Below are 23,327 nucleotides of genomic sequence, written 5' to 3' on the forward strand. Positions count from 1 at the left end.
GAAAAGCATTGTCCCTGAAGTGAATGTAGCCACATTTCACCCTTACCTAGCTCCCTTGGCCCTGAGTATATATGGGGTCAAGATCTGCACAAACAATGTCATGTTCAGATTCCTATTCCAGTTACTTCCCTAGAAGACACACATTTTAAATCTGCGCCACTGCAGTACAGCACCTAACACCTCTCCACATTTAGTGAAAGTCTAACCATCTTGTGTGGACAGCACAGTGGCCCCTTAATGAAATGAAGCTAGGGGAGTTTATAGATTTAGCAGAGGAACAACTTAAATTGGTCCATGTTGAAACATTGCTTTCAGAATGGATTCTCCTCTCTTTGTATTAAAAAAAATTCAGCAAATAGCAACTATTGATTGACTTTTGAATGTAAATGCTACCATGTTTCCAATGGGAACCCTTCAACCTGGCCTTCTCTTTCCTGCTGTGATTTCTAAAGATTGCCCACTGGTTGTAATAAATAATAAATATTGGTTCTTAAGTATGTCTCTTCATCCAGATGACTGCAAACACTTTGTATTTTTTATTCCTTCTCTCAATCATAAGGTACCTCTGCTGAGGTTTTAGTAAAATCCATGTTTTAGATTTTACCCCAAGAAATGACAAACTCACCTACTATATGTGAATTTTGTTGTTGATATAGCTCTATGTTCTTCTTGTGCAATATTTTTTTATGCAAACGTCCACTATATGGGCAATATTTTGATAGCTTGCTCTAATGAGAAAGATATTCAAAGATTATATAAAGATGTAATAACATGCTTACTGGCAGCTAGATTACAAGATGCAACAGAAAAATTCATATAAATATTTGGGTTATTTTTTGAATACACACATTGTCAGTACATCCTCAGAAAAGTTTTATCTACCAGAGAAACTTCAAAACACTCAATGATTTTCAGAAACTACGGAGAGCCATTGAGTCCATCCCTCTCTTGATATTCCTAACTCAGACCTTAGCAACTTGTTTCTCACTATAGAAGGAGACTGTTCTTGATAGTCCAAGACAATTAACTCCAGAGGCTCAGAAGGATTTGGAGGGATTTTATTGGTATGATCCATCTCCAGAAGACCCATCTTTTCTTGATTTATCTCTGAAGAAAAAGAATGATTACTTTTTGAGGCATCTCAATCACTAACCACTGTCATCGTTCAATTACCAGACAGATCTGTTTGAATGGATCTATTTACATATTAAACAACCTTGCACATTTATTCATATTTTGTATTAGTAACAACTCAAAAATTAAAGGAAAGCTAAGGGTACATGCTTTATTGTCCCTTAATGTTTTAAATTTTTTTTAATATAATTTTTATTTTGATCATAGTGTCTTACATATTGTTGACAATAACATTTTAGGTACATATTTACATAAAATCAGGGGGGATTCCCATCACCAAATTGTCCTCCCTACCCCTCCGTTTTTGTCCAACCTCTCATTTCCTCTTCCCTCACCCCCAGGGCGGCTAGAATATGTGGTCCCCTCTGTATCCAACCTCCTATTTAGTAGTCTTGCACCTGTTTGGTCTCGATGCCTCCCTTATCTCCCCCTCTAACTGTAGGCAGGACTAGCTAGTTCAAGTTGTGTGGTTTTGCCTGAAAAAGAGAAGATAAATAAACTGGGGTAAGAGTCTAATACTCCCAAAATGGACGGAATCCTTCTAGAGGCTCTCATCATCGATTTGGGAGATGAAGGAGAGAAAGAAGGTGAAACACTCCACCAGTACCAAAAAAAGTGTCAATTATCCGGTGAGGACTCCAACTATATCGATAAGCACCACAAAAAAACAGACGAAAAACAAAGCTAAAAACAAACAAACAAACAAACAAATAAACCAAAAACACGCCATGGTCTTGAAATAAGAAACATGGCATAGCACATAACGAAAGAAAAGAAAAGAAAAGAAAAAAATAAGTATAATTGGGGACAACAATTTCAATAATCACACCCAAACAGAGAAATCGACCAAAATAGATAGGTAAATAAAAATAATAATAACAATAATAAATGAAGGTAAAATATATATATATATGTATATATATATATATATAAAATAACCAAGGTATTGTGCTTTTTGTAGTTTTGTTTTTTCCCCTCCTGCCCTGGCACAGTAAATATTGGGGTCATTCGAAAAGTAATTCACTTGGCCTAGGAAATATGGGGTTTCTCCGTCCTTGGAGTATACTGTCATGGGATCAGCTCTAGACTTTGCTCAGGATCATTTATTTTCCCGGTGGTGGTTTTTTTTTGGTGTGTGGAAGACTTCTGTTCTGTCCAGGGTGATACACTCAGAGTTCTGTGTAATGTTTTAAATTTAAATACATTTTTTTTGTTCTATACCTCTTACAATATGTTATTTTTACTGTTCCTAAACAAAGTTTACTTTATTAAGATCCCTTGGCAATGGAGCACCAACATTCCCTATTAAGAGTAAAAGAACTGCAGCTTGTAAGCAGTCACCACCTAATTGAATAGGTTTCTTCAACTGGGGTCCTCTCTGGAAGACCTGGCTCTTTTGACCTACAGAAGACCACTTAGTTCATAACTTCCCTTTGCTAAAACATTACATCATCAACTGAAATCCTTCTAATCTGACATATCTGAAACTTGATTGGCAATGTAGAACTATACTTGGATACAGTTATTCCCCCAAAGATTTTTTTCTTTTGGAAAATGGAGGAGATATAAGGATACTCTTATAGAGATACTCTTATAGCCTCTGATCGTCTGAATTAGATCTACAGTCCCTTTAAGGGTGAAGATGTAAGTTACCACACGCCTGCCCCTTATAACTATAGCTGGAGGGCAGTTGGCCTGGGAGCATATAGGCTGGGGCTAAAGTGCTAGTGGTCACTGCTGCTCCCTTGTTTTTTTTTTAATTATCTTTATTTAAGCACCACAATTACAAACATGTTTGTAGTTGGATTTTAGTTATAAAAAGAGAAGCCCCTTCACAAGTGCAACATTTTCACCACCAATGCTCTCTATCTCCCTCATCTCCCACCTGTTGCCTGTAGTCAAGGCAGGCATTCTATTTCTCTCACTCACTACCATAGTCCTGATAGTTGTCAGTGTAGTTATTTCTCTAGCAGAAATCACCACTCTTTGTGGTAAGCTTCATATTGTGAGCCAGTTCGTCCAGCCCTCATCTCTATTGTCTGTGTGTTATTATAATAATGTCTTTTACTCATCTTAAAACCCATAGATTAATGAGATAATTCTGTGCCTAACTCTCTCCCTCTGAATTATTTCACTCATCATAATAGTTTCCATGTTCATTCATGTATAGGACAATTTTATGACTTCATTTTTTGACAGCTGCATAATATTCCATTGTGTACGTGTACCATCATTTCTTTAGCCACTCATCTGTTGTCAGGCATCTGGGTTGTTTCCAATTAATGGCTATTGTATATAGCACTGCAGATAATATAAGTGTGCAGAAGGCATTTTTTGTGTGGTGTTCCTAGGTTATATCCCCAGGATTGGTATAGTTGGACCAAATGGGAGCAAATTTCCAGTATTTTGAGGAATCTCCATATTGATTTCCATAAAGGCTTAACTAGACAAACATTCCCACTAGCAGTGAATAAGAGATCCTTTTTCCCCACATCTCTAGTTCAGATTGTTCTTGTACCTTGTAATGTGTGCCCATCTCTGAGGAGTAAGATGGCACCTCATTGTTATTTTGATTTGCATCTCCCAGATTATTAGTGATGTGAAGCATTTTTTTTCATGTGTCTTTTGGCCATTTGCATTTCTTAAGGAATTGTCTGTTTACTTCTTCCCATTTTCTGATGGGATTAGATTTTTTTCTTGTTAAATTCTGTCAGTACCTTGTATATATTAGATATTAGCCCCTTATCTGATGGGTATTGGGTGAATGTATTGGGACCTTTGCATCCTAGTCACTATTTCCTTTTATGTGCAGAAGCTTCTCAGTTTAATATAGTCCTATCTGTTTATCTCCACTTTCATTTTTTTTTGAACAGGGCTGTTTCTCCTTGAAGATGCCTTTAGTCTCAATTTCAGAGAGTGTTTTACCTACATGTTCTTCTATATACTTTATGGTTCCAGGTCTGATCTGGATTGCTCTTGCCATATGGTTGCTGTGGAATTGCTGGAGAAACTGTTTACTGGACTCCCTGTTCCTGCTGGCTTTTGCTGCCTCTATTACTATTCTGGAATTGATATTAGTTTGTAAACTTGACTCTTCTTTTCCCAGAATACTTGCTCTTTTTTTAATTAAAATTTTATAATATCATGCTTAAGATCGACTTTCTATGAAACAATCATTCAAAAGAAGTGCTGATTTTATAGATATTGCCAAAATTCTGTAAATATATGCCTAATATGACATAAACTGACTTAAAATACCTAAAAGTTAAACAATTGGCTTTCACGAGGCAAAATTTATAGGTCTTGTATATGCCTGAAGCTGTTACTGTTTAAATTATTTCCTCTCGACATTTAATAATATCTTTTTACTCAGTGTGTTTGCACAATGCCAGCTACATAGACTTAATCTTTTCTGGAAAAGATGTAAACCAAGCCTTGAAAAATCATAGGTACACTGGCCAAGTAACACAAAGCTCACATCTTGTGAGGAGAGGGCAAGTGAAGCACCTGCCATGCCAATGCCATGTCTGCTGCATCTATTACCCAGAATCACTGTTTTGCTTATACTTTGCATCAGATCCCCTCTACAATTTTCACTGGAGACTTCAATCTTACCAATCTTCAGGAATTCAGGTATTAATGCTGATATCAACAGGACTTTTGGAGCAAGTATGGGCATATTTTCCTTTTTCCATGAAGCCTGGCAGCCATAACTACGCTGACAAATGCAGTTTCCATGTTCATACCAGGCCAGCTCAACAGACTCACTCTTTTCTAGAAAAATAATATAAACCAAGTCATAAAATTTATGGGTACACTGCCCACTAAGCAAAAATATGACAATCTCGGGGCTGGAGCTATGGCGTAAGCAGTATGGCATATGCCTTGCATGCGCTAAACTAAGATGGACTGCTGTTTGATCCCCCCTCATCTGGTCCCCCAAGCCAGGAGCAATATCTGAGCACATAACCAGGAGTAATTCCTGTGCATCACCAGGTGTGGCCCAAAAAGCAAAAAAAAAAACAAACAAAGAAACAAACAAAATCCAAACAAACAAACAAAAAAGCAAGTGACAATCTTGGCAGGAGAGAGCAAGTTAAGCCTCACCCTGATGAAGCCAGGTCTGCTGCATCTATCATCCAGAACTACATTTTTGTCTATGGTCCTGCTTAAAAATCCCTCTATGATTCTCTTCAAGGACACTAATGACCAAATTTCAGTTACATCAGTAATTGGGATGATGTCACAAAAGCTGTAAGGAAGCCTCATGAATTCTTCTTCCGGGAGGCCTAACATCTGAGAGCATAACTTAAAAGACTTAGTAATAGTGCTTTGAATTTCTGAACAACTTCATTTAATCCCTATAAGAACACACAAATTAACAGAATAGACAGCTGACTAAACCTTCTGCCATAAGATTAATTAATTCATTGGAGACACAGTAATTTTCTTTATTTTTTGTTTTTTTTTTTTTGGGCCACACCCGTTTGATAATCAGGGGTTACTCCTGGCTAAGCGCTCAGAAATTGCCCCTGGCTTGGGGGGACCATATGGGACACCAGGCATCAAACCACGGTCCTGATCCTTGGCTAGCGCTTGCAAGGCAGACACCTTACCTCTAGCGCCACCTAGCCGGCCCCTACACAGTAATTTTCATAAATGTGCTTGTACTTCTTTTTTTCTTTTTATTAAATTATCTTTCTTCTAGTCCTTTTATTTTTCCTTACTACTCTTTTTCTCTTATATAAAATATTTAGGCACCATGATTACAAACATGATGGTAGTTGGGTTGTTTCAGTCATAAACAGAACACTCACCTTCACCAGTGCAAGATTCCTACTACCAATGCCTCCCCTCCATCCTTTGTAACCTCTGCCTGTATTTGAGACAGGTATTTTATTCTCTCACTCTTTAAGATAGTCAGGATAGTTGTTAGTGTAGTTATTTTCCTAAATGTACTCACTACTATTTGTGGTGAGCTTCATATTGTGAGCTCGTCCTTCTGGCCCTCTTCACTTTTGTCTCTGGGCATTATTACATAATGTCTTTAATTTTTCTTAAAACCTAAAGATGAGTGATACTATTCTGTGTCTATCTCTCTGCCTCTGACTTATTTCATTCAGCAAAATAGATTCCATGTATATCCACGTATAGAAAAATTTCATGACTTTATCTCTCCTGGTGGCTACATAATATTCCATTGTGCATATGTACCACACTTTCTTTAGCCATTCATCTGTTGAAGGATGCCTAGGTTTTTCCCAGAGTCTGGCTATTATAAGTAGCACTGCAATAAATATAGGTGTGAGGAAGGGATTTTTGAATTGTATTTTTGTGTTCCTAGACTATATCCCTAGGAGTGGTACAGCTGGATCATATGGAAGGTCAATTTCCAGTTTGTTGAAGAATCTCCATATTGTTTTCCATAAGGGCTGGACTAGATGGCATTCGCACCAGCAGTGAATGAGAGTTCCTTTCTCTCCTCATCCTTGCTAGTACTAATTATTCTTAATCTTTGTGATGATTAGTGATGTGGAGCTTTTTTGCATGTGTCTTTTGGCCATTTGTATTTCTTCTTTGAGGAAGTATCTGTTAATTTCTTTTTCCCATTTTTTGGTGGGTTAAATGTTTTATTTCTTGTTAATTTTTGTAAATACCATTATTTACTTTCAAATTATAACTTATTTCAGGATGTCAGAGAGATAGTAAAGAAAATAAGGTGTTTGTTTTGATTCAACTCACCCAGGTTTGATCCCCTGCATCCCATAAGGTCCCTGAGCACTACTGAGAGTAATCTCTGTGTGAAAAAGCAGAAGCTACAAGCACCAGTCATCATGGCCCCAAAATAACTAAAGATAAAGAAACAATAAAGAAACCCTCTTTCACTATTCCAAAAGATAGAAGAGAAAAATAGAATAGGAAGCCATTTTCTGCGGGTAGTAGCAGTAGCACAGCAGATCGGGTGTTTGCCTTGCAAGTGTCTACTCAGGTTTGATATCAGGCACCTTGCATCGGGCAGGGTGCCATTAGGAGTGATACTTATGTAGAGTCTGGAGTAAGCCCTGAGCCTTACCGGGTAAGACTCTTAAACAAAACAAACAAAAACAGCTAATTTTTCTCTTGTCAATCTATCATAATGCTAATTATTATATCTATCAATTTTCATAGTGTTAGTTTCCATCTTGATTCTGACTAAAGAAAAATATGTCATCAAACTTATTTAAAATACACAGTACAATGAATAGAAAACAGAGTGTTCTTATTTCTGGGTGAATTAATCATTGATGACACTGATTTATCTGGATGAATAGCTTGGGCATATTGTAACCCTTGAGTAATGTAACAGTTCATTATTTTATAGTGCCCATGAAGGTTTTCTGGAAAATGGTGCTGAATTATGGCTATTCCTGGCAGGTAGTGCCATTTTCATTTGCTTTCTGCAAGTATTAGAAAGTGAAGAGTCATAAGGGTACAGTACAGTCATAAGAAATTACTCTGTGACAGATGATTCATGCACAGTGATTGTAGACAAAACTAGTCACTAGAAGTAGTGTTGACAAATATCCATCAAAGTTAGGAATGAGAAAGAAAAATATGTACTTAAAAATATCTTCCACAAATTTATATCTTGTAATGTAAGAAGAGGAGGCAACAGTGGTCTGCCATCATCTTTGACATTTGTTGGGTGAATGATTTCAAGGAAATTTTTCAATATTTTCTCGACTTTTGTTGGAAAGTACATTCTGTGACTCAAATAAAGCCAGTTGTGGGTGATGATAAAAATGAAGTATAGAATCGAGACCATCTAGATACTCTTCTCTTTCATTGTAGTGGGGTTTCAGTCATAAAGAGAACAACCCCCTTCACCAGTGCAACATTCCCACCACCAATGCCCTCCATTGCCTTCATTCCTCACCCCCTGCCTGTTTTCGAGACAGGTATTCTCATTCTACTTCTCTCACTCATTAACATTATCATAATAGTTACTAGTGTAGTTATTTTTCGAACTGCACAGATTTTAATTTTTTATTAATAGATTTATTTAAACACCTTGATTACAAATATGGTTGTAGTTGGATTTCAGTCATAAAAAGAACAAACACGTTCACCAGTGCAACATTCCCATCACCAATGTCCCAAGTCTTCCTCCTCACCCCTCCCCCAACTGTACTATAGACAGGTTTTCTATTTCCCTCATTTATTCACTTTGTTATGATAGTTCTCAATATAGTTATTTCTCTAACTGCACTCATCATGCTTTGTGTTGAACTTCATATCCTGAGCTGGACCTTCCAGCCCTCCTCTCTTTTGTCTCTGAGAATTATTGCAAAGATATCTTTTATTGTTCTTAAAACCCATAGATGAGTGAAACTATTCTGTCTATCTCTCTTCCTCTGACTTATTTCACTCAGCATAAAATTTCATGTCTTCATCTCTCCTGAAGGCTGCATAAAATTCCATTGTGTATATGTACCACTGTTTCTTTAGCCATTCATCTGTTGAATGGCATCTTGGTTGGTTTCAGAGTCTGGTTATTAAAAATAGCAATTAAATAAATATAAATGTGAGGAAGGGATTTTTGTATTGTATTTTTGTGTTCCTGGGGTATATCCCTAGGAGAAGTATAGCTGGATTGTATGGGAGCTCAATTTCCAGTTTTTGGAGGAATTTCCATATCGCTTTCAATAAAGGTTGGACTAGATGGCATTCCCACCAGCAGTGAATAAGAGTTCCTTTCACTCCACATCCCCGCCAACACTGCTTGTTCTCATTCTTTGTGATGTGCACCAATCTCTGTGGCATGAGATGGAACCTCATGGTTGTTTTGATTTGCATCTCCCTGATGATTAGTGATGTGGAGCATTTTTTTATATGCCTTTTGGCCATTTTTATTTCTTTGACAAAGTGTTCATTTCTTCTCCCCATTTTTTGATGGGATTAGATTTTTTGTCTTGTCTTGTGAAGTTCCATCAACGCTTTGTATATTTTGGATATTAACCCCTTATCTGATGGGTATTGGGTGAATAGTTTTCCCATTCAGTGAGTGGCTCTTGTATTTTGGGCACTACACTATTTCCTTTGAGGTGCAGAAACTTCTCAGCTTAATATATTCCCATCTGTTTATGTCTGCTTCCACTTGTTTGGAGAGTGCTGTTTTTTTCCTTAAAGATGCCCTTAGTCTCAATGTTTTACCTATGTGTATATAGATTTTAATTCTTAAAGGAGAATCTTTACGATGATAACTGGCTCACAAGTATTAGATTTTCTACTGCTTTTCTGTTAAGATATCAGGTCACAAATGTTAGACTCTTGATCCAGAGGAAGTTAACCTTCCTTTCTGTGAAATTATATTTAAAAATTAAATAAAAGCGTTATTTTGTAAACAATTTTTCCCTTTCCTCCTTCAATAATAAAAATCTGATGTTTTAATTAAATGATTGGTCTTAGATCATTATTTTGCAACAATCTGAAAGAAGGGAAGTCCTAAAAGCAATGGAACATAGAGTGAGAAATATTGTGGGGGAACAAGAATGGAGTAGCACAAACTCTGCTTTCTTTTCCCATTTTTTCCAGCTGAGCTCTTAGATTTCTTATATTTGAGAGAAAATATATTAGTAGGTGTGACCTTTTTGTAGTATAAGGAAAATTAGGAATAGATATAAACAGAGTCCACATTCCCAGACACACCTTGGAAAGGACAGCAGGCAGGTACAAGCTAGCCTCACCCTCCAGATCCACCCAGGAAGGCCCCAAAGAAATGGGCATCCAGGGATCAAAGGGAGCCCAAGTTTTGTTTTGTTTAGTTTTGTTTTTTCACCTAAGGTAATGAAGTAATTCCCACACCCTTTCACAGAGCTGTTCTAAATTCTTCTTAATTCCTTCAGTAGTAGAAATAATAATCCATTTGACCCTCTTTCAAGGATTAGAGTTGCCTAGATTAAAGGCTGTCCCCATTTCAGGTAATTAAGCATCAATTTTTCAAGTTTTATTTTTGCTCACAATATTGTAAAATCATTTTACACAAATTAGAAAAAAGAAAACACCATGAAATGAATTGAAATCCTTCCACTTTAAAAGAAAAACATTTGAAATTCAATGTTTAACCATAAAGACATTTTCCCTGTATGTTTTAAACTAAATTTAAAAGACTACTTGAAATATAATTTTATGTGAAATATATACCAATTTCTTTTATCAATGGATATGTATTATATTGTTTCAATTTATCCAATTTCATATTGTTGGAACAAAGTTTGCTTCCTTTCCATACTTTACTTTCAATTTTCTATTTGTTAGTATACATATATAAGTCTGTCCTACTTATATCATTTTATATGCTTTTAAGATATATCTATGTCTAAAAATTGAACTATAATAACTCTTGAATACAAGTTATTGAAGTACAACACAATTATCTCTCTAGAAATAAGATGCTTAAATAAAATATTTTTGACTATATGCTACAAATGTTATATTTTTTCACAGTATAGAAATATCTATATTTCACATTTTAGGAAAATAAATTCTAATCATGACTATGCATTAAATTCGTAGGAAATACTTAAAATATGAATGCTAGGACTAAAGTACAGATGATTGAAACAAAATCTTTAGGTGAGTCAATATGTTATTTTGTTTATTTATCTATTTCTTGTTAGTTTTTGAGTCACTTCTAGGAGTACTTAATGGTCATTGTACTAGGAGTCACTCTTAGTAGAGCTCAGGGGACTATATAAGTACTAGGAATTGAATCCAGATTGATTGAATGCAAGACAAGGACTGAATTCCTCTCCAGCCTGACGTTAGTTTTTAAATCTTTTTCTTGGGTGATTCTCATGCACAGCCAGGGTGAATGATGTATTTCAGGTGGGGTGAACACTCCTTTTTTTCTCCTTCTCTATGTCTCTATAATGACAGAAATCATCATTAGTAACACTTCCTTTTCTCTAGTCTCATGGACTCTTAAGCCTCATGATTTTCATCCTTTTTCACCATGATACTTGCTCAACTTTTTCTATAGCTTTACTGAGTATGTTGTCTAGTTATCGATTTATCTATCAATTGCTGATAGAAGATGTTAAAATTTCTTATGTATTTATGACTTTTTATTCAGTGGGCTAATTCTATCAATGTTTGCTTTATACATATACAAACTTGTTTATTTGATCCACATTCATTAAGGATAGTTATATCTTCTTGATCAATTATTTTATCATCATTAAGCATTTTTATTAACTACTGTTTTAAAGGCTTTTTAATTTATTACAGTGAATCCAATGTATTAATACTTTCTCTTTTTGTGCCTATTAATTTTTACCCATTTATTTTCAATCTAACTGTCTTTCCAAATATCATTATACTTTGGTGCTATATTCTGATACTAGAACAAACAACCATAAGATTTCATAGTTTATTTAAAGATAACATAATATATACAAGTTAATGAAAAAATTTAACATTATATAAGTATTTTAAAAGGATGGTATTTTAAAAATTAGCTTAGTAATAGAAATCTTTTAGAAAAGCTTATTCTCCCATGTTTTTTTCTTCTTTCTGATTTTTCTGTTTCTGTGAATATTAATAGTTTTTGCATCATTGTGACCATTTAGATTTTCTCTTTTTTTCTTTCTTCTCTTTCTTTTTCTTTTCTTTTTTTTAGAACAATGTTGCTTCAATATTTGTATTTGCTTAAAGCATCGGATAAAGGCATGTGCTTTGAAGTCAGACAACTTAGATGAATTTGAACCTCCCTTTTACTAGTTGTAGATCCTGGGGACACCAACCCCTCCACTATTACTGTTTTCTTTTCTGTAAATTTGGATGATAAGAATAACTTCTACCTAATCAGATTATGGTAAGAACTCAAACAACACACCAAGAACAAATGGAACAGTGGACGGCAATTCAAAAAATCCACACATATTTGCCATCTGGAAGCTACATATTCAATTTTATTTCTAAAGGTATATAACTTTATTTAGAAAAATAAACTTTATTTCTTGAATAGTATTAGGAATAAAATCATGCCTCTTGACTCAACTTGTCTAATAAAAAACTGTTGCATATACTTTTTCACATTTATGAAAATGATGGCTTGTTTATTAGATAATATAAAATCCAACTAAGTATTATGATACAAAATAATATAGCTTTTCACATTCAATAATATTTGAGGGTTATAGTTTCATTAGTGTTGACAATAGCTATTATCACCCACTCTAATTTCTGTTATAATTTTTATAAATGTATATTTGTATAATAATTTACTTTATTCTATATCATATTAAAATAAATTTATTTATTAAATTTGTTGGGTAATTTTTGATCTAATAAGTTGGTAGGTGTGTTGATAGAGTGGTATGTAGTGCAGGGCACCGCTGAGTATTTGTATTGCTAAGCATTTGTTTCCATCCACAAAAATAACATGCTAGATGGAACATAAAATTTTTAAATTATTGTACTACTTCCCATGATTAATTATTGGTACTTTTTGAAATTAGTACATTTGAGATATATTATGCAGATATTTTATTTACTCTGTAAAATTTATTTCCTTCATAGAAAATAGTGACTTTTTAATTATGTTTATCATCTCTGCTAAAAAGAACTTTTACCAGAGGGTCTGTGGAGTATCTTTTATTAATGTTTTATTATTGTATATTAACACATTATATTATGTATAATTAATATATCAATATATTAATATATTTTATTAATATAACACATGTTATCTGCTATATTTTGACATCCTAAGTTATGAAGCTTCATGTCTATTTTAGTGTGAGAACATTTACTTCTATGATTTGTAGTGGCATTTATAAGGACATTTTAATGAAATGGTTTGCATATTTTTATTCACTGTTTTCTTATATTTGTTGAAAATTTCATTTCACATTAAGTTGTATATGTTCTGGAGAAATAAGGAGGAGGGTATAGAGCTGGAGTAAAAGAAGCCACACAATGATGAGTCTCCAGGTAAGTTTTTGACTATTGCCTGCTGTATTGGAGCAAAGTATGGGCTTATGGTTTCAAACCAATTAGTTAAGATCTGTTAAATTGAAACATGTGAGTGGAAGCTCTTCAAAACATATTTCTAGCACCACAAACATTAGTCAAATAAATATGGATTAAAGACCTTAATCTCATACCTGAATCCATAAGTTGTACTGGGAAAATCACAGGCAGAACACTCCATGAACTTTATAGAATCTTTAAAGATCCAATGGCATTGTCCAAAAAAATAGAAGAAAAGATTAACAAATGAGACTATATCAAAATAAAAGCTTCTGCACTGCCATAGAAAAGTGATGAGAATAAAAAGATACAGACTGGGAGAAAAAATATTTTCCCACAATTAATCTGATAAAGGTTTCATATCTGATAAATACATCACTGGAAGACTTTACAGAAAAAAAATCAACCAACTGCATAAAAAGTGGGGTTTGTAAACAAAAATTTTCTCAAAGAAAACATATAGATGGCCAAAGTTTAGGTATAGCATTAAAGAATGTAAATCTAAACAGCAATGAGATGTCGTCTTACACCAATAAGAATGGCACACATTAAAAAGAACAAAATCAACCATTGTTCATAGAAATGTAGAAAAAAAACTTTCATTCATTGCTGATAGGATTGTCAATTGATTCAGATTTTTTGAAAAACAAGATGGAAATTTCTGGCACAAACTAGGAATAGAGATGCCATAGGATCCAGAAATTCCACTTCTTGACATCTACTCCAACAGCCCCAAAAGTCTACTGCTCACAATAATCAAAATTTGGTAAAAACTTAAACGTCCAAGGACTGGATAACAAAACTATGGTATGTATACATATATTGAGAAAAATTAGACATGAAGGGGACAAAGAATGATCTTAATATGCATAATATAAATAAAATAGTAGAGGAATAACAAAAGCCCATAGGCAATAGAAACTGAGAACTTACTATTGAGTAGAAAATGGGGGCCGGGCGGTGGCGCTAAAGGTAAGGTGCCTGCCTTGCCTGCGCTAGCCTTGGACGGACCACGGTTCGATCCCCCGGTGTCCCATATGGTCCCCCAAGCCAGGAGCAACTTCTGAGCACATAGCCAGGAGTAACCCCTGAGCGTTACCGGGTGTGGCCCAAAAACCAAAAAAAAAAAAAAAAAAAAAAAAAAAGAAAATGACCACAGGGAGTGGGAATAAGAAGAGGAAGGGGACGCTGGTGTAAGAAAATGGTCCCTCTTGTGGAGGGTGTGGTGCTAGAGTGTGTTTGTATTAAACTGTAACAGTCTTGTAAACTATAGTGCCTAAAGTATAATTTAAAATACATATTTTAATTGGTTGAGTAAATAGATATGGATAATGAGATTGCTCTTAGAACACTGTATTCATAAACTTTAGTAAAAATAACTTTGTAAATAAAGTTCCTTAATTAAATTTTTTGTATAAAAACGACTTGCAACATACAGGTATGAATACAGCTGGTGGAAGTGGGACATGTCGAATGTTCTGACTCAATTTATGATTCACTACTAAAATATTATGAAAGTTCCTTACTTTTTATGACACAGTTTTATGTGAAGTGAGGAAATAGAGTTATAAGATGGTATAGATAATACTTAAAAATATGAGATGAGAGGAAGTAAAGAGGGCCAAAGAGATAATAGAACAGGTAGGATGCTTGGCTTGCTCACTGCCATTCCTGTTTGATCCTCAGGACCCAGAGCCCAGCAAGAAATGAAAGAAGTGATCTCTGAGCCTTCACTATGACTGAGAGAGAGAGAAAGGAAAGAAGAAAAGTAAGTTTATTAAATGTTGCTCTTTATTTTGGCATCTAATAGAACAGCAATTCTCAAAGCAGACCTTTACATTCTCTCCTCAGAACACTAATCATTAACTTGTTTTCAAAACTTGGGCGACTGGTAAAATCTATCCTTGTTAGTGATTTTAAAGAAACAGTAATGTATCTGAGGACATGCAAGCATATAAAAAAGATAAATTTACTATGACATAATACTGGCAAATATTTTGGAAGCACAACAGATATAAGACAAAACATCTACAATTAACTTTCTCTTCCTTTTTCTTTACTCTGGCTTTTCTTCCTTCTATTTTGTTATTTCTTTCCTCCAACTTCCTATATATTTCTAATACTGTAAAGTTTTGCAGAATTATGTAGAATTTTGTTACTAGAAATTTATAAGTCATTGTCTTCATGACATCAAAATGCATTTTGTTTGGTTAATTTATATCTTAGAACACCTATGTAAATTGCTATGTGGAATGCAATAAGCTAATTGAGTACCTTCAGTTGAAGCCAAATTGGCACTTGTTTCCTGATTTCTGAAGGTTCCTAAAACTTAAGGATAGGGAATCTTACACAGATGGCAGCATTTTGATTTAAAAGTTTGTCCCCTCACACTAAGATCAGTTCCAGACTTGCCCAGCTCATAGAGCTAGGGGGAAGAGAGGAGCGGAAGGTGGTAATTTGCTAAGAAAGGAAGGAAAAACAATAATATTTATTTGATTACACTTCTCATGTTCCAATAGGGGGTAAATTACAGGCTTAATGACTTCAGTGTTGAGGGTTTACCTTGAACAAAGCTTCCTAAAATGTTGAGGGCTTTGGAGGAAAAGGGAACTCAAGGATAAATTAGTCACTACTATTAGTCATTAGGGTTAGATGTACAAACAGCTTCAAACAGTCTTGATTTCTTTACTTTGACTCCAAATGAGCAATTAAAAAAAAGAAAAGTTGGAAATGTGGATTGTTCATAGATTGGAAGAAACTGTTTACTATATACCCATATGATAAGGGGGCTAAGATCTAAGATACATAAGGCACTGATAAAACTTAACAAAAATCATCTTATCCCATCCCAAAATGGGGAGAAAAGGAGAATAGACATTTAATCAAAGAAGATATACAAATGGCCAAAAGGCACATGAAATAATGCTCCACATCATTAATCAAAAAAATTCAAATCAAAACTGGTGTAAGCTGTATTACTACCACATATCACATGATCACTAATGTCCTTTGTCTTCTTCTGCCCAACCTATGCAGACTCACTTCTGCTTCACTAACGAGGCACCTGTTTCCCTAAAGAGCAGAATGTGAATTGACTACTTCATTTTTGAATCAAGACCATCTACTGGGAGAGTGCTTTTGGAGAGATTATTTATCATATCAAGGCTTACATTATTTCCTCTTTCATGTTAGGGAGAATACTATGTATTTTGTCTGATTGTTGTTAATATCAGATGTAGTAGATTATGGCCAGAGAGTAAATAGAGTATGTAGATACTTGCCTTGAACATGGCTAATTTGGGCTTTTTCCAGCACCATAAAACTTGAGAATAGCCAAAACTGATGCTTAAGCGTAAAGTCAGAAGTAAGCCCTGAGCTTCAATGGTATGACCCCAAAGCAAAACAAAACTAACAAAAAGTAAATCTATAACATAAAGAAAAATGTATCAGATAAATGGTTAGAAAGCTAACAACTCCAGCTCATGATAACAGTCCTCTCTGTCTGGCTATGCTTACAATACTGCACCTACCTCCAGGTAGGACACATAATTTTATCAAAATGAAAAATTATTTATTTTTTTCTTTAGAGAATAAAGGTATGTGAGAGAGGAAAACAAACTCATCAAGAGTCTATTTGAATAAAATTTCTTGGAGTTTCCTCTAAGGCAAAGATAAAAGCTAAGTCTTTTCTCTTTCTAAGAAGCTCATCTTTCCCTTTGATAATAATTCTGTAAAGTAATTGAAATGATAGCAAGAGAACTGGATTAAAAAATAGTTGTGATTTAAGATTACAGCTCTACCATTGAATATCTGTGTGACCCCAAATCACTCATGTTTTCTTTCTGGATCACATAATAATGCCAATTTTTTCTACTTTATACTTGTGGAAAAATATAAAGGGAATGAGACATGTAAAAACATTAATTATAATGCACCTTTCAATATAAAGCTACATGCAACTAGTGATCAAACTTATAGAAATATCACAAAAAATGAGCATAAAAAGTATAGAAAAATAAAAAATTTAATTAACGTTTTATGATTATTTTCTATTTTAAAGAATATGCCTCTCTAAAATTCACCCCAAGAAGACAAAAACTTAAAAATCTGAAATACACTAATCCCTTTTTTATTAGCATTTTCTCTGATACCCTGGACTCTTTTCAGGGAATATCAGAAGAATCTTTATCATTGTGAATTTCTACTTTGGGGAACTAGATAACAATAACATTATACATCTTCCCATCTCATCCAGAAAAAAAATACTTTCCAAACACAGCTAACATCCATCATATAAATTGCTTCCAGTGCTAGATATTTGTAAAATGTTAATAGCAGGTACTTTCTATATTTTCATGGAAACTCAATGCAGGGGCATGGTTTTACTTACCTCAGTAAACCAGGTTTTCATCTCCTTTACACTTGCACACATTTAATGTTAAAATGCCACCTCACTATTACTAGCTGTTGACCTTTAAATGGCAAAAAGACACTTTTTCATTAGATAAAATCTTGAGTAGCCATAAAGGAGAATCAGAGTACTTAAGTACCAAAACACAGTATATTTATAAAAACCCTTAGCTTAGGCCTAGATTTCCTGCTTGACTTAAGAGCTAAGAGAACTTTCAAATTTCCCTCTTTTTCCCTATTATCAATGCCTTGTACTCTTTTTATGAACATGTGTGTTCATGCATTAAAAGTCTATCTTCCTTCAAATTTAAACATAAATTATTTCTTATGAATCTATCTTTTCTTTACTTTTATGTTCACGATTTTTGTGATAATAAATATGCCTGATCCCAATTGGGGTGGGGAAATAAGGGAGGTACCAAGACCAAATAGGTATAAAACCACTAAGTAGTAAGCTAGGCACAGAGGGGACCATTTATTCTAGCAGCCCCGGGGGTAAAGGAAGAGGTTATAGGAAGAAGGACGGGAATGAAAGTGGAGGGAGGACAATTCGGTGATGGGAATTCCCCTGATTTTATGTTAATATGTACCTAAAATATTATTGTCAATGATATGTAAGCCACTATGATTAAAATAAAAATTATATTTAATTACAAAATAAATATGCCTGATTACTGTTAGCATGGTCTATCCTCCTTGGATCACTCAACATGTTCCCAACAAGGACACTGGAGATTCTCTGGTACTTAAATTTTTTTCTGCAAAGTTCTGTCAGACTATCTCAACTATAGAGAGAAATAAAGATTTGTGTTGTATCTCTAAAATCAAGTAGCTGAGCAACTCTGCCAAGTCACTTAAGCTATCTATGTACCATTTTTAGTCATGCAGAGGATAGTTTTAATAATATTATCTTACCGTCTCATGGTGTTTTCAAAATTAACTAATGCTATACCATGTAAAACACATAGCAAATTCTAAAGCATGGCACGAAACTTTGATCTTAACTCAACTTTTTCTCTAGGCCATGTAGGTAGTAAAAAAAATGAGGCAGGGGAAAGCTGATAGGCAAACTTGAGGTAACAAGAAAATTCTGCATTTCACTTAGAACAACTATATATTTGAATATTTTATACACCAGAAATCAGTATATCTGAAGAGAATAACCTGATGTTTTTAAGGAGAATAAGTACATCAATCTGGCAGCCTTTTGAGTTCAAAGTGGACTCAATGAGATCATTTCACGATTAGAAGACAACCATTTCTTATTATCTATGAGTTAAATTTTTATTTCTGGCCATCTTACCATTCTCCTTCTACTATTCACACTCATCTACTCAAGATAGGGAGCTGTGACCCAGAATCTATTTAGAGATGAGTTCATTGGTATTGAACCAGTGCCCTTGGAAACTTTGAATCCTGGAATTTTAATTTATATTCATGCCTCACATCATCAAATCAATACAATAATATATACCTAAAAGTGCACAAAGTAGATAGTAGTAGAGAATATGTAGAATTATATGTAAAAGCGCTTGTATTTCAAATACAGAAATTAAAAAGATTATCATGTCTGAAACAATTCAGACATAATGTAAAACTGTATAAAAGTAGATAGCATCTACATTGCAGTTATCAAGCTATAGGATTTGAGAAGAGAGTTATCGTGTCAGGAAAAAATGTGTAAATAAAAGGAAATGTATCCTGCCTTTATCACATTTGGACTGTGGTTAAGTGGGAGAAGGGATGGAGGCTATTATAGGGAAGATAGGTATAATGCAGGTAAAAGAAAAACAATGCAAGTATAAGTAAGAGTGAAGGACACTGGGGTGTTTGAAGGTAAACTAGAGAAGGTCTATACTAAGAAGAGTAGTAATTGATTGACCTGGAACAAGATTAAGAGTGAACTTGAAAGTAATGTTCATTGTTTCATTTTAAATAACTATTTACTAGGTCTAAATATTTAATATACACTAAATTCTGACAGTCATTTGATACTCCTAATTTTTTTATTTGCTTTGTGAGCCACGCCCGGTGACACTCATTCCTGGCTTGGGGAACTATATGGGATGCCAGGGGATCAAACCACTATCCATCCTACATTTGTGTGTGCAAGGCAAAAGCACTACTGCATGCGCCACTGCTCTGACCCCAAGAATTTTTTTCTAATTTTCATATACATTTTGATATTTGAGAAGTCTGAATTCAAAGAAAGATGAATTTTATATCCATTTTTGTTAAGTCTGCTTTAAAATTATTATCACTACAGTATACTAACACATTAAAATATATTAAAATATAAATTATTAAGAATGGAGCATAAAAGAACCCTGAATTCTATAGTAAAACCGAATTTAGGATTGAGACAGGACAAGAAAATGCCTATTTATGGTGCAATTTCAGGGAATTTGGAAAGTACCTAAAGTGTCAAAGAAGACTGTCCTCTGGCAAACTAAAATTCTGCCAACATCAGTTAATCTCTTTAGTTTAAAGAATTGATCCCTGTTAAAATGTCTATATCCTTGAAAGCGGTAATAATTTAAGCTGCCCCTCAAGCTACTGTCCTACTTTCTTTGCTTCCTTTCAATATAAACTTTTAAAATAAGTGGTCTACATCTCACAGCTTCCATTTCCATACCACCCACTTTCCCCCTTAATCTTATAAAATCCAGCTTCTGTTTTCATCATTCAGCAGAAGCTACTTTTCCCAAGGTCACCATAGATCATCAACTTTCCTCATTATTTTAATCTTTTACACTACATTTTTTGAAAATATTTAGTATCCAAGATACAATAGCATTCAAGATACAATAGTTGTGATCTTCCCTCTAGTGGGTTTTATAATTGACATTTACTGTGATGCCCTTCTTCCTTCCTAAAGAAATATTCTAATAGTCATTAATGATTTTTAAAATCCTAAAATCATGTTTTTCCTTCGGGCTTTCTCTTAGAGCAAAGTCATTTACCCTAATCAGTGGCCGGCAACCTTTTTTTTTAACTGAGCCAAATCTCGCCAAAACCATGATTGAAATTTATTTTGGAGAGCCACACAGGGCGTGCACTGAAGAGGCTAGGAGCAGAGTCCTGACTCCTGGAGCGGCCGACCGGCACACAAAAGAGCCAAATGAAAGTGTAAAGAGCCACGTGTGGCTTGCGAGCCGCAGGTTGCCGACCACTGCCCTATTTCATCAATTTACTTATTCAAAATAAATTAAGCTATGTTGAGAATCTTAAACATCTATATATAAAATAATGAAAATCTGTATGTATGTATGCATGCATGTATTTATGTTTTGAGAACACACAGCCATGCTCATAGTTTACTTCTGACTCTATTCAGGAATTACTCCTAGTAGTGCGAAGGGTATGATATGTATGCCAGAGAGTGAACCCAGGCCAGCCACATGCAAGTCAAGGGCACTGTACTATTGCTCCAACAAATAGAATGCAGACATCTGTAAATAAAATATAATGATCAAGAAAGGACAATAATGAAGAGTTACATTTTGCTTAAATTTTTTCTTTTTTTCTACATTTTAGTTTTATGTTGAACACCTTGCCTGTAACTTGCTATTCTTGTTTTACTTATATGTAAGTCATACATACTAAAAGTAATGCTTATTTACTAGTATTATGTGCATAGAAGGAGACCATTCGTTTAAAATATGTTAAACTGAGAGGAAAGTGTGGCGTGGGCCAGTGCAGACCCATGAGATCAGCCCTAATAATAAAGGGACTTGTGTAGCCTCCAAGAAGGCCAGTGCTTATATAGCCACAAGATAACCTCTTAACCACAAATTCCCCTGTGATTTCCTAGACAGTGGGGATGACTTACAATAGGAAATACGAACCTGAGACTATAAGTGAACCAGTAAAATAGTCTATAACAGTTCAATATTCTATAACACCTTGTGGCTGAATACTTCAGTCCTACATACCCAGTCAGTAATAGCCCCCTATTTTTCTTTGACATTTTCTATGAAAATGGGTTCAAAGTAAAAATCATTAGAAAGTGCAACAAGCTAAAAAAATGATAGAAGTACTGACAATAACACAGGAGGATATGAGAGCAGAAGTGGAATATAACAAAATACTCCAATGAAATGAATGTGTTGCCAAAAATTCTTCACTCGGCCAAATTATCATTTAAGTTTGAAGGAATGATACACAGTTCCATGTATAAACAAAAACTCAGAAAATTCACGTATTCAAAACCAAATTTAAAAGAAAAATGAAATGGAATGAAAATGAAAAAAAGTGTATGCTATGGCCCAACAAACCACAACAAAAACACAACACCACAACATCTTTTCTGTACAAAAAAGATGGCACAAAATTCTATGACAACAATTTATATCAGTGATAATGGATTCAACACACCAGTTAAGAGATTCAAATTGTCAAAATGAATCAGAATATTGGATCCAACATTCTACTGCCTGAATAAAAAAAAATTGAATAGTCAGAGGAAACACAGACTCAAACGCAAAGGTTAGAAGATAATTCTTCAAGCAAACAACTTCCTTGGGGCCAGAGTGGTGGCACTAGAGATAAGGTGTCTGCCTTGCAAGGCTAGCCTAGGATAAACTGCGGTTCGATCCCCCAGTGTCCCATATAGTCCTCCCAAGCCAGGAGCAGTTTCTGAGGGCATAGCCAGGAGTAACCCCTGAGCGTCAAACAGGTGTGCCTCCCCCCCCAAAAAAAAAAAAAAACAAGCAAACAACTCCTTTAAAAAGGCTGAGATAGCTATACTAATATCAAACGGCATAGACTTCATGCTCTAAAATGCTATAAGAGACAAATATGGTAACTTTCTAATAATAAATAAATATGTATTTTAGGAAGAAATCACACTTCTAAACATATATAAATCAAATGAGGGCCAGAAAATACTTAAAAATTTATAGACTCAATAACAATACATCAATAATAATACAATACAATACAATAGTGGTTTAAGACTTCAACTCCATTCTTTCATCTGATGATAGATTAGCCAGGCTAAAATATACTGTCTTTGAGGTATGAAATGAAAATGGGCTAGTATATATAATATATAAGATATATTATATAATAATTGTAATGTTATATAATATTTATATCTGTGGCTTTTTATCACCAAAAAGATAAATAACATTCTTCTCCAGGGTACATTAAATGTTCTCCAATATAGCCCATAGTCGGGGCCACAAAACATATATAAATAAAATCAAGAAGAGAGAAATTGTATTAAATATCTTCACAGAATTTGAGTCACTGAACACAGGATTAATTAGAATCAGAAGCACAGAAATAGCTTTAACACCTGGAATTATACAGCTCACTACTGAACAACCAGTGGATCAGAGAAGATATCAAAGAAGAAATCAAAAAATTTATGGAAACATGAGTAACAGGACAAGAAGTATCAGAAATTGGGGGACACAGTAAAAGCAGCATTAAGAGGAAAATTTATACATTTGTAAATATTTATCTGAAAGGAAGAATGGGCCTACACAAAAAATGGCACAGCAATAGAAATTATAAAATGGTCAATAGAATGAGCTAAAAGCAGGCAGTATGATAGAAATAACAAAATTTAAAGTGGAAAATAATAAACTTGAAGACCCTCCTCCAAAATCCAAGAGAACAAGTCAAGCAAGAGTTGGTTATTTAAAAAAATAAACAAGATTGATAATCCATTTGCAAGAATAATAAAAAGTAAGATAAATCAGAAGTGAAAAGTGTGATGTCTCAATAGACACCACAGAAATTTAAAAGATAATCAGAAA

General features: G+C 34.3%; 1 pseudogene; it reads right to left on the reverse strand.

Moving 5' to 3' along the window:
• The window catches only part of LOC126014361 (SAP domain-containing ribonucleoprotein-like), a 143,381-nt pseudogene that overhangs the window by 55,421 nt on the left and 64,633 nt on the right, over positions 1–23,327 (reverse strand).

The sequence above is a fragment of the Suncus etruscus genome, chromosome 7 (assembly GCF_024139225.1).
Source record: "Suncus etruscus isolate mSunEtr1 chromosome 7, mSunEtr1.pri.cur, whole genome shotgun sequence".
Lineage (NCBI taxonomy): Eukaryota > Metazoa > Chordata > Mammalia > Eulipotyphla > Soricidae > Suncus > Suncus etruscus.